We start from the raw sequence: 11,294 nt of genomic DNA on the forward strand, positions 1-11,294 counted from the left end.
AAGCTGTAGTTTACACAGAAGGAAGCAGAAAAGTAACCGGAGGGAAGATAGTCTGCTTAAGACAAGGGCAGAAAATGCTTAAATATAAGATGGGAAATACTAGGCTAGATAGCAGTGCTGGGAGGGGGAGGTCCGGGTGCATAATGAAGTAAAACGTGATCTTGCGGTCCAAAAAGCTAATGGAGCCACCATTTTAGGTTGCATCAATGGAAGGGTTGTTTCCACAGCCTGCGAAGCAGCGATGCAATAAGGTAATTTTAGACTCTGGACTTAATGGTCTTTGGAGGGGGCTCTTTAGGTGGTAGTATTACGCCACTTAGTTCCAGATGTAGTAAGGCAGGCCTGCTGCATTTCGGGGCCCTCCTGCTCAGTCTGTGAATGGGGCTCTGTGCGCCTGCCCCAAAGTCTTGCCCCGATGACTCCGCTCTTGGGAGGTTGTAGCACTGCTCTGCTTAGCACCCTGGAGAAGGGGGGTGGGAATCCCACTTTGAGTTATGTGTTCATCTCTGGGCATCATAGTCCAAAAAGGATGTTGCCTTGTTGGAAAGGATTCAAGAGAGAATTAGGAGACACAAAGCATTTTGGAATTCAAATGGCACCCTCAAAGGAAACAGCTCTATACTGAGTAGAATCATTGGCCCATCTTCTAGCTCAATGTTGTCATAACCACCAGTGTTTTTCCAGAGTTCCAGACAAGCGTCTTTTTTTTCTTCAGCCCTACCTGAATTAAACATGCATACAAACCTAAGACAAGCCCTGTCAATTCATGCCACTGGCCCCTCTAGTTCACACAGCAGCAGCAGCCCAGGTGCTGATGGGAAGCCTGCAAGCTGGACTTGAGCACAAACCTTTGCTGCTGAGCTACGGCCTTCCAGAAGCATGCATTCATTTCAAGGGCACTTGCACCAGAGAACTTCCTGGTCAGTATTGCCCAAGGCCCCAATATCTGGAAATCTAATAATGACTTAGAATCATAATCCGGAACATGTAACAGTGGAAGAGGATGGAGTCATCATCATCGATTATTATCTGTACCCCGCCCATCTGGCTGGGTTTCCCCAACCACTCTGGGCAGCTCCTAACAGAGGACTAAAAACAGAATAAAACTTCAAACATTAAAAACTTCCCTAAACAGGGCCGCCTTCAGTTGTCTTTTAAAAGTAAAATAGTTGCTTATTGCCTTGACATCTGCTGGGAGGGCGTTCCACAGGGTAGGCACCACTACCGAGAAGGCTCTCTGTCTGGTTCCCTGTAACTTGGCTTCTCGCAGGGAGGGAACCAACAGAAGGCCCTCGGAGCTGGACCTCAGTGTCCAGGCTGAATGATGGGGGTGGAGACGCTCCTTCAGGTGTACTGGGCCGAGGCCATTTAGGGCGTTAAAGGTCAGCACCAACATTTTGAATTGTGCTCGGAAATGTACTGGGAGCCAATGCTGGTCTTTCGGGACTGGTGCTATATAGTCTTGGTGGCCACTCCCAGTGATACTGTCAGAGGCTTCAGGTTCTTACAGTGGTGTAAATCTCACTGTGTCTGATCCTGTTCAAAGTTAAACACATATCAGTGAGGTAAATTTAAACACCTATTTAACCCATGGAAATCACAAGGACTTAAAACTCAGCTGGGGAACCTGTGGCCCTTAAGATGCTGCCAGACTACAACTCCCATTATCCCCGACCATCGGCCACGCTGACTGGGGCTGATGGGAGTTGGAACCCAGCAGCCTCCAAATGACCATATGCTCCCCATCCCATACGTGGTGGTGGTCTTGTACCTGTTTATAGCCGGGGGGGGGAGCATTTGCTGAAAGAAAATTTTGAAGATCAGGTTGTTAGGAAATTTTGCTCAAGACCACCGAAGGAACTGATGTGTGGAGTCAGCAATGTAGAACACCAGGGCAATTCATTTGTTTTGCCCTCCCATATGTTTATTCGTCTTAAAAAGCAGATGGGTTGCAAAGGAGAGCAACAGTTTCTTCCCCATGTGAGATATTCATTCTCACCAGATGCTAACCGGAGAAGGCTGCCTTTCCATCTCTTTATTTAGCAGCAGCAATCTTCTCCTGAACAAAGATAGCAGGCTGAAGCTACACCCAAAAAGCCATTTGTCATTTGTTTCCACATTTGTATTCCTATTGTTAATTGTCTATCAGGGTTGTCTTTGCAGCAAGGCTGGGCAACAGTTTAGTGCCCGGTTAGGTCAGCATCGAATGATGCGGTTTAATTATGAGTTATATATTGGAAGATACAAAAGAGGTCTCCGCAAAGTCCACTTCAGAACCGGAAAACTAGCCTGCAAGAGACGGTCTGCCGCTCCACTTTCACTGAGAGTCAGTTTTGCTTTCAGTGTCAAGATTCAAATCCACTGGTAGCACGAAGCAAGGAAACTTACACAATGCCTCCACACACAATGGTTGGCTCTGGTCAGGGTTATTAATGTCTCATTTTTCATATGTATAAAGGGTTACTCAAGCAATAGCAACAACACCGACCCCCCCCCCTTCCAAAACGTTAGCCTCTCAGTTTGAATTCAAATGTTAAAAGCCCATTTTGTAACTAGATCCTAGACATACATGCCATCAATAGCCCTCCCTTTTATCAAGCTAATCATAGCTGCTCTGTTTTGTTGTCAAAACACCTCCTTAACAGCCACTCTTGAAAGTCTTTTCAGTGGCAGGATTTGAGAAGATATCAGTGTTTGAATCATTTCACCACCACCACCTATCTAAACACAAATTACATACTTTCAAACAGAGCTTCAATTCCATATTTGATTCCATACCAGCAAAATGCAAGAACCAAAAACTCAGGGAAGCTGCATCGTGATCTGCATAAGTGCGTGTTTGCTCTCCGAAGAACGCCAGTCTGGTTTTGAGATTTTTGAAATGCAAATGAGAAGAACAAATCTGATGGGTCTTTTCCTTGTATGGATATGTTTTGTTACTTGAAATTAAAAATCATTCTTTTATTTAAAAAATCTTACAGGTCTGTTAATGTCTCTGTAACATAGCTCTGAAGAGACTAGATCAAGCCAAACTTTCCTCATTGCAGGACAGAAGGAAGATAAAAGTAGGAAAGGTCAGCAATCCATGAGAAGATAGTATGAAATCTAGAGGTGGAGCTCCAGAACGTGACAGGAGGGAAGCTGATCAGAAATGTATCTTGAAAGGCCTAACTGTAAACCAGCAATGGGAAAACTGGCCTGTGGGTCTAATCAGCGCATGAGCCCAATCTGGTCATGCCACAGCCACCTGCCTAACACCTGGTGCTGGGTCTTATGTTGTTGGGTGCATGGTGTCTTGCAGGGTTGGGTGATCAGCTGATTGCTGGGGCTTGCAGATTACTGTACTTTAACCTGCACTGCTTTGAGTTCAACCTCCCCAGGCAAAAACTGGTCATCTGATGTCATTGTGATGTCAGGTGACTGACAGGTGGGTGGCTGCACCCACCTGCGAAACATGGGCCAGGGGGAATGAGGAGATAAGCTGACTGCTAGGATCCCAGCCCTGATATAGAAAGTAAATTGCCACAAGACCATAGAAGGAAGGGGAGCGTTTTGTAAAACTTATTCCAAATAGTGCAGTATATGTAAATACTTTTTGCAGAAAAAATATTCCAAAAGTCTTCACACATGTACATATTTACTGCCATTTAATCATTAGAGGTATTGTCACATTACATTTGTGTTATTGTTGCTAGCTGCTTTGGACATTTTTTAAAAAAGGAAAAGTGGGCATAAGTGTAGCAAATAAAAATGAGAGATCTACTATAACATGAGTTGGTGTTTGCTGGCATAACAAGGCTTCTTCTTCTTCTTCATCCCCCTCCCCCCCAAAAAAATCCGCTCTAGAAGGTCCCACAATGCTTTGGCACTGATTTTGGAGAGGGTGCATGGGAGATCGGAGAGAAGTGAAACCAGAAATCATGTTGTGCAAGTAGGCAGACATCTTTGGATATCACCCAATAAGCTGATGTTCATCCATGAAAAATTGTTGGCCTGGGCCAAAGAGCCAGCTCCCATATAATTCTTTCTTCCAAATATTTGGACATATGGTACAAAGATGCACATGCAGTTGAGTTCTAAGTGCTCTAGCTCTACCAGCCACTAGAGACAATCAAAATAAGTTTTTATCCGTATGTCTGGTATAAAAGGAGCACTCTGTATTTTTGTATAATTGAACGCTTATGCCATGATGTAAGGAAAATGAGCATCTTGCTTTAATGGAAGCAAGTCTTGCTGAGTCATCGAAGTATGTGTGTCTTGGAAATTCTGGACGAAGCTATGAAGCTAATTTTTGTTTATGCCAAGTGTGACTTGTGTAGACACTTAGTTTGCATCTGTTTGCAAAAGGCATATTTCCAAACTATAATTTAGGAGTAAATGAAAGGAAAGGCATCACACCTATCATTGTGAACGCTGTCAAGTTTAATGCCATATTTAGAAAATAGACCAAGTACTGGCATGTCCCCTTTGTGGTTCAGAGAACATTTTAAGTTCAGAGAAAGCAAGGAAGGTTAACCAGTTATCAGGATACAAAGGTGTCATATTTTGATGCCTCATGTCAAGACTGTCAAACAGCAAAATACTGGCGGACAGCCTCTAACTTCAACACTGGAGAGCTTTCCTTCATGTCAGTGAAACTATGCCTGTGAAACATATTACACAGGAAAAGCTTCTCATGAAACCTATGCAATACTTCTTTACAGCAAAGACACATCCTGGGCAGACACCAAAAAGTCTGAAGAAATTGGAATATTTAGAGAAAGGAAATGAAAGGAACAAAGGGGAAACGCAATAGGATGAATGAGGAGACTTGGGGGCTAGTGTTTCAATTTATTTATTCCTCCTCTGATCACTTTAAATAATGTTGCTTTTTCCCATACATCTCAAGAACAATCTGGGCTTTTGCTTGCAAATATTTCAGGTTTACACTACCACACCCGCCTAAACCAAACTATAGTGTTTGCTCTGAAATCCATCTCTCACTGAGGAGGGGATACTTAAGGCACTTCTCAACAGCATGTTTACTGAGCATTCGTCCTGATTTGTTTTCAGGGAAGCTAGATTACGGCTATTTCATGAGCGCTCACTCTGATTTGTTTGCAAACAGGCTAGACAACATCAGGGCCGGATCTACACATTTGGCTACTCGCTCTCCTGCAGGGTCATGTGGCAGAGGGGCAGGGGCAGGGTGGAATATGTCTGAATCTGCAGACTCTTCTTATGTTCTTATGTATATTAAGTGCTTTGGGCAACATCAGGCTTTTATTCACCTGATCACCTTCCAATGCCGTCCATGCAATCATCTGCCAGCATCCCCTTCCTGCATTCTGCATAGGAGAAGCAGGTCAGTCCTTACCTAAAAGAATAAAATGGATGTACAATTCTGGCATTAGAAAGAGTAATGTTCAAAAGCAAGTAGGGAGAACATTTCAACCTTCTAAGACATTCTGTAAGCATAGCTATCCTCTGGAAACTATTACTAGTACTAGTATTGTTTTTAGAGCACCATTTTTATAATGGGTAACTTTTTTATTTCTACTGAGATTGATAGTATAATAGCTGTTTTAATTGGCCTGAGTTTTACCATCTTGGTAATTCAAAATTTGGAGTGTGTGTATTTATGATGTGCCAGATGCCTCGAATAACCAACCTGTTAAAGTGACTCTAAAAATAAATAGCAAAATATACCATAGTACCAACTTAGCCACTTTACTACTCACCCCTAACTCTAGATCATTTATGAACAGGTCCGAATACTGATTCTGGGGCCAGGGGGCAGGGAGGACTCCACTTTCTACAACCTTCCATTCAGAAAACTGTCCAAGTATTCCTGTCCTCAGCTTTCGGCTGCTTAACCAATTTATATATCCTGTCCTTCTTCCAAGAAGTTTAAGGTGGCCCATATGTTTCTTCCACCTCTCTTAGCATCTGAAAAATCCCATGAGGTAAACCAGGAGGAAGGAAGTCAGTCTGGTGACAGTCAGTATAGCTGAATAGGGATATGAACCTGGATCTTCCTGTGCCTAACCCCTACCTCACACTGTCTCTCAGTTTTCTCTTAAATCATAATAAATAAAGCTTTTTTACCTCATCCCTGAGGAATCTACCCACAGTGCTCCTGCATGAATCATTTATGGGTGCAACCCCGCTAAGGGCAGGTAATTCTGCCACAATCTCTGCACAAGTCACTGAATGATCCAGACACAACAAAATTACTCATCCAGGGGAAGCTGATTGGAAGGAAACCAGGAAAGAATCTAAAGAGGACAGCCTCCGACAAGGGCTTCTGGAGGCCTTTATTGATTTGATTTTTCAAGGTACTTCATTGTGGCAAAAAATGCACCTACCTCCTGACAATGCTCTGCATTTAAAGGGAGCTAATAGTTGGAAGGATTTTAAGACGCAAGCATTTGCACTGATATACAGTGGTACCTCGGGTTACATACGCTTCAGGTTACATACGCTTCAGGTTACAGACTCCGCTAACCCAGAAATAGTACCTCGGGTTAAGGATTTTGCTTCAGGATGAGAACAGAAATTGTGGGGGGCCACTAGGGGCGCATTGGAAGATGGCCGACAATAACATCTCTCCGACCCACACGAGGTAATTAAGAGGCTGTGATGGGAGTAAGCAGTCTCCCTGCTCCCCCAAGGGAATGGGGGGGGACTGCCCTTGCCTGCTGTGCCCTATACCACCCCCGAATTTGAGGGGGTGGGGGCACTAGGCAGAAAGCCCTTGTGTGGACTTCGGCTCTCCTGGACGCTGTCTCTGATTCGCGCCGCTAGCTGCAGCAACTTCAAAAGAAACAATTAGGAATGAAGCAAATGCACATATTTCAAGGAAGAATGGGGAGTAAAGACTGCTAATTGAAGAGATCTCTGAGAAAGAAGACGGGTCGGATAAACAGGAATATATCATGAGAAGACACACCAAGGCTCAGTATGTCGGCAACGGGACTGGATGGGGGGGGGGAACTTTCCTTTCTTTTTTCTATGTGATTAACCAAGAATCCCCCCCCCACAAGTCAGAAATGCCGCTTAAATGACTTAAGCTGGATGATTTAAGACTGTGTGGAGATAATTTCTAACCAAAAGCATGTTTTAAGGAGATCGTGGAAAGTATAAGAGCTTTGGGATGACGCAGTAAAAAATAGCGTCGCCATTTTGGCAAGTTCTGTCAAAAGATTTATGTCTGGGAGGAGGAATGGATCTGTTTTCATATTGGAGGTGAGCCTCCTCAGAGGACTAAAGAAGGCGACAGATTTGCGAAGATTAATGATGGAAAGAGTGCTTTTATTTATGGAAGTGATGACATATGGAAATCATCTCGATATGGTGATTGGACGAACGGAAAAATTCACACAGGATCACAACTGGTGTTTACCTGCTTAAGGAGATTATTAGAAGAGATCACAAAGAAAAAAGAAAAATATATGAATAAGATGAGATGTGGGAACAGCAAGATAGGACTGGATAGAATTATGAACATTATTTGGACAGATTTGTGGACATTAATGCAGCAGCAAGAAGATGATCGGAATCCCCTTTGGAACTTGAAATATGGGTACCCCCAACAAAAATTTAAAATTCGGCTTTGTAATTCGGAATTTATGTGATGTGATTTGATTTGATTTGATTGGTTGGTTAATAAAAATTATTTTTTTAAAAAAAGAGAACAGAAATCGTGCTCCGGCGGCACAGCAGCAGCTGGAGGCCCCATTAGCTAAAGTGGTGCTTCAGGTTAAGAACAGTTTCAGGTTAAGAACGGACCTCCGGAACGAATTAAGTACTTAACCCGAGGTACCACTGTAGTAGCTGTTCGTCTGACTTCATCATGGAAGCCAAAGCAGGTGACTGGCTAGGATAGCCCATTTTGACATCTATGCCTAGGACAAGACCAGAAACAAGCAGTACAGAGTTTCAAATTTTGGTTTGCCTAAATGCTGACCTAAACCCTAGCAGGATCAGCATTTAAGCATACAAAAATTTGGAGATGCTTAGCCTCTTATTTCTGTTGTTCCTTTTCTGACAAAGCTGGGAGAAGGCAGACAACAGGACAATAACTGCACTGGAAAGAAAAATGACGTCTCTTGGAATAACATAGTGCAAGATAAATTAAATTACATTCTTTCAGATGAAATTTAATTTCCAAGACTCGACACAGTATTTTTAATGAAAATTATGAGAACTGCTGTAATACCCTGATATATCCTCCTGTCTTACCTTATCTTACTCATATTAATCAGTGCATTAATGGTAGCTACAGTTGACTAATTCTGTTGGACTTTTACTTTGTATTTGTTATATTCACAACTGGTTCTTACATTATTATTGTAATGCTGTTGGGGATACACATAAATTGCAATATTTGTTATTTTATCTAAAAGAAGGGGGGGAGCAACAACAAAATACTGCCAGCCTATCTCCCAGTTATTGCATGCCTCAGCTTTGAAATCCTGACTTGGCCTTAAAGAACTTGAAATGCAAGTGTTTGGTTGTTAAGTTACTTCACTCCTAAGACTCCCCTACGCATGCTTTCAGCGGGGGCAGGTGGAAGAGAAATCATCCTTGAGATTCGACCTTATCTAAGACCATCATGCACATTCAGGAATTCTCAACAGCTTTGCTTTGCCAAAAGTTAAATAGTGGTAATAGCTTATTTCCTGCCATTATAGCAAGTGCCTCTCTTATTTATTTTTGCTCTGTGCAAGGTCCTAAAAATAATCTTTTAGCTTTCTGTACACAATTCCAAGGAGCAATCACTTCTTAACTTTATATGAATTATGAGGGCTTCCAGAGAACTGCTCTACTTTTAAATACCCTCCCATTAATATATACAGTAGCGCATGAATTTTGGCTTTCCAGCAGTTCAAGGGAGTTGACAGATCACAATGTTACCTTGTAAGGGCACTTATCACCGTAAATCCACCCACAAAAGGTTTTTCCTCAGGATAATGGCTGTTTTGGTGATTCATCTTACAGACCCTGCCCTTCCTTATTTGCACAAAATATCCTACACCCAGCAATAATTTCTGGGTCAGGCTCATGCCACACATGTGATTTCCTTTTGGACACAGAGACAAGAAAAGATTAAGTGAAATGCTTAGACCTCCCTAGGTGAAACTCCCCCACTTCAGCTGCTAGGTCATTTCAAGTGCTACTAATAGGATGTTATCAGATTCAGTGAATATTCTCAGGGGTGCAGCTGATTGTCTGTGCCAGGCAGAGTTTACTGTTGTCTCACTGAGGGAGGAGAGGGGAAAATAGTACTGCTGTTGTGCTGGAAAATTTCACTGTTTCTGTCTCTAGTGGAAAACAGTTATCACTAACACATCCTGGCATGTAATTTGCCTCATTTATTATTGTCTAGCACTGGCTTAGAAATGCACAATAAGCACTAAGGTACTTCCAGAGAGTTGCAGTTATTTAAGGAAACTTTATGCTGGGATGCCAAGAACTTTCAGATTCCCGCCCCCCAAAACATTCAGACTGGGACACACCTTCAAGACTTTGAAAAAATATAGCTCACAGAAACCTTACACTAACAAAGAGGATGACTAAGTGCAATAAAAATCAGTAGACCTTGATTCTGTTCCTGTTTCCATCACATATCACTATAGAAAGGGGGAAAATAACACAGGTTTTAATGTTATAGCCTTTAATACAGCGAATAGAGTTGCATATTTTACAGAGCAATCATACATGTGTTTACTCAGAAGTAATTTTCACTAAGTTCAATCAAATTTATTCCCTAGTGAGCGGGGTTATATTGCAACCTAAAAATAAATCGATAGTTAATTATAACTTTGGTAACATTAAATTGTTCTCCAGTGTGGAGTTTGGCAAAAAGGACAAGGTCCAGCATCTGTGACTCTGAAACGACCCACCACTAAGCAATTTACACATACGTGTGGTGTCCCATTTCCGGGGCCAAACTGGACGGGAAAAAAAAATCTTTAAAATATTACTTTTCTCGTCAATTTGTAGCCAAAGTTAGCAGATTGCGTGCCATTCAGGAAAAAGGCAATGGCTCTTTCCTGTAATTAAATATAGAGCCGTACAAAAAAATCATTGGCACGTGTCAGTTCTAAGTGGAAATACAGCACTAGGTGGGGATGCAAAATTGTTCCATGTGTAACTCCATTGCCAGGGATGCCTTATATTAAAATAGCTTACTGGCACCTAGCTCTGAAAGCTACCGAGAAAGGGGAGCAGGTCGTCGGAGCACCCAAGCAAACACTCAAGGCTCCCCGAGAGCTAAATGTTTAATTCCATATGTAGGAGCCCAACATCTCGGTGAACTACACTTCCCATGATGCTCTGCGAACACGGCAAATGCTCGTCGGGCCTCGGTGACTGGAGAAGTCGAAAGAGACGCTAATCCCTTGTCTGCCTGGGAGAGGAAAGGGAGGGTGCGTAGAGGCGCAAATGCAGAGGCGCCGCCTCGATGCTTGTGTTGCGATGTTTCCGGTTCCCGGGTGCAGTTCGCAAGCTTCTGTGCGCGCGGGGCGGAAGAGCGCAGGGGAGGTGGGGTGATCTTGCTTGCTTACTCGGGACATTGCCCAGAGTTCAGATGATCGCTAAATCTCCCGTGCTGGTTCTAAGCTGCTTCTTGGTCGTTTATGGTGCTGCTTTGTTGTATTAGAATCGTAGAGTTGGAAACGATCCCAAAGAGCTCATCTGATCCAACCCCTGCAGTGCGGTATTTTGGGCATCATTAATTGTATCTCATGCCTTTTGTTTACCGCCGTAGTAGCTGTATAGAAAAGCGTAAAGTGTGCTGCATCAGGAAGATTTGGGAGCATCGGGTGGCAGGACAGAGTCTCAAACAATGATGTTCTCCATAGTGTGTAGAGCGATCGTCTTCAGCTGGTGGGGCGGGGCCCACTAGTGAGCTGCGGCCTGATCCAAGGTGGATCGCCACAAGAGCAAACACGTGGTAAAAGATTAAGTAATAAGTCCCCAAATGCATGTTTGGGTTAAAAATAGTGCCTAGGTCTGAAAAGGTTGAAGATACCTGGAACAGAGAATGTCTACGAATGTAAAACCCTCTGAACAAACACATCAGCAGATTTATCTCTGATTGGTTTAAATTACCAACTAAGTTCAAGCTTTTTTATTATTGTGCGAGGCAGTTACAGTGAATTGTATAGTCTCTCGCCTGCAGAGTGAGACTTGCTTCCAATTAACCATTCATAGGAAGTTGCTCCAACGCGATCCTATGCGTGTCTAGAAAAGACAGGGAGCTTCTGAGTTCTATGAGATGTACAGCTCAGTCTTATTCAAAAGTCCCA

General features: G+C 43.0%; 1 long non-coding RNA gene across 1 annotated transcript; it reads right to left on the reverse strand.

The window, feature by feature from the left end:
• Positions 1–4,514: 4,514 nt before the first annotated feature.
• Positions 4,515–11,151, reverse strand: LOC308472201. Its single transcript, XR_013983342.1, has 3 exons — positions 10,177–11,151; positions 9,536–9,614; positions 4,515–5,351 (listed from the first exon to the last, which is right to left on the reverse strand). It is a non-coding gene; the product is annotated as an uncharacterized lncRNA (long non-coding RNA).
• Between the last annotated feature and the right edge of the window lie 143 nt (positions 11,152–11,294).

Source organism: Podarcis pityusensis, assembly GCF_964106645.2.
Source record: "Podarcis pityusensis genome assembly, chromosome: 2".
NCBI lineage: Eukaryota > Metazoa > Chordata > Lepidosauria > Squamata > Lacertidae > Podarcis > Podarcis pityusensis.